A 1,772-nucleotide genomic window follows, 5' to 3' on the forward strand; every position below is an offset into this window, starting at 1 on the left:
CAACTCGTGTAGAGTAACGTTGATCCTGGGCAACAGAAAGGAGGAAGTCCTCGAATTAGTTTCACAAAACTTTTTTTCTTTTTTTAAGCTACTCAGCTGCCCTTCCTGCCGCTTGTTGTTCAGTACACGCGTGAGAGAGGAAGCAAGGTAGAGCAAAAACCACTGAGAGCATAGGGGTGGAGGGCTAAGAGAGAAACAGAGATTAAAAAGCATTGCGGGGACAATGCAGTACAATATAATGAGAGCTACTGTACGTGTGAGGGTGTGAGGAGCACAATACAGGAGTAGAAGTACAAAAGAAAATTAAGGGTGGGAACAAGTTGACGAGAAACGTGGCCTGAGACTACACAGATGCTGAGAGGCAGTGTTTTTTTTATTTGAGGGGAAGCTGAGAGATTTTGTTCCCACCTGCTTTTTCCGCCATTGCCCACTTACTTCCGCTACCTCACACAGGCGTGCAAACCTGTTCACCCATTTCATACCCCCCCCCCCCCCCCCCCCCCCCCCCCAGGATGAAATGTTTGTGTCACTCAAGCAGAAAAGCACTGGTTCACATATTAGATGTGCCTGTGTTGTGAGTAATATGTACACGGTGTGTTAAAAATGGCATATCAGTCAGAATGAAGGCTTCATCACTTATTATCAGAAAACTATCATCAGTGTGTTTGGGCGACTGATGTTTACATAAGTTTAAACTTGGTGTTTAAAACATCCGACGCTTGCCTGGAAAAGGACACAGGAAGTGATGTAATTGTGTCAGCTGAGTGGCCTAAACAAAAGAAAAGAGCAGCGAACAGCACTGTGCCCGACACAAAGAAGAGAACCACCTACGGACACGCAAACTCAACCAACAGACAATCCAAAGAGAAAGCAAGAAAAGGATCACCCACACTGTTTATTTGACAAGTGAAGCCGGAAAGCTTTGCACAGATACACAGCAAACATTTAAATATAGACATTTAAGTAAATAAATTAAAAAAAAGATGTCTGGCTTTAGACTTTACATCAGTCCCGAAATTTTTAAAAATCACATCCAGCATTTCACATGCACATAACATCGTCACGCACAGGAAGGAAAAGACTTGAGAACAAGTGTGTGCTTTGACCCAAGAGCAGCCAGGCAGTTCCACTTCCTCTCTTTCTCTTCCTCTTCTATTCTTCCATCACCTCACATCCAGCCTTCCTCCTGCAATCCTTCTTCTGGTGGATGAGTCAACTGACCAGCTGAGCTGGGATTTCCTGGACAGGTCATGCTAAAGAAACAGTCACAGCTTTCTTGCCCTTTGGTTTTGTCTCACGCTAGTTAGACTTGACTGTATTTGTATTTTACTTCTCTTCCTCCAAGTTTTAGAACTCTGTTTCTTCCTCGTTCTGAACCAGACAATACATTGAGTGGGGTGGAGGTTCATTTGGCAGGTAGTTTGATTGTCTGCTTGAACAGAGGAACTCTTCAATCAGATACAAGTTTCACTATTACTACATGCCCTGACCTTTGACCTTTGACTTTGGAGAGGCTGTGGCTCAGGTGGTGATCTACCAATCAGAAGTTTGGTGGATTGACCCCTCCATGTGCCAAAGTATTCTTGGGCAAGGTACTGAACCTCGAGTTGCCCCTGATGCATTCACTGGAGTGTGAGTGTGTGTGAAGGTTAAATGAAAGTGGTTCAGTGTAGACTGTAGCACTGTATGAATGTGTGTGACTGGGTGACTGAAAAGTGTGAGGCATGTAGTAGAAAGGACTTTGAGTGCTCAAATAGAGTAGAAAAGTGCTG

Source organism: Archocentrus centrarchus, chromosome 8, assembly GCF_007364275.1.
Source record: "Archocentrus centrarchus isolate MPI-CPG fArcCen1 chromosome 8, fArcCen1, whole genome shotgun sequence".
Taxonomy (NCBI): Eukaryota; Metazoa; Chordata; class Actinopteri; order Cichliformes; family Cichlidae; genus Archocentrus; species Archocentrus centrarchus.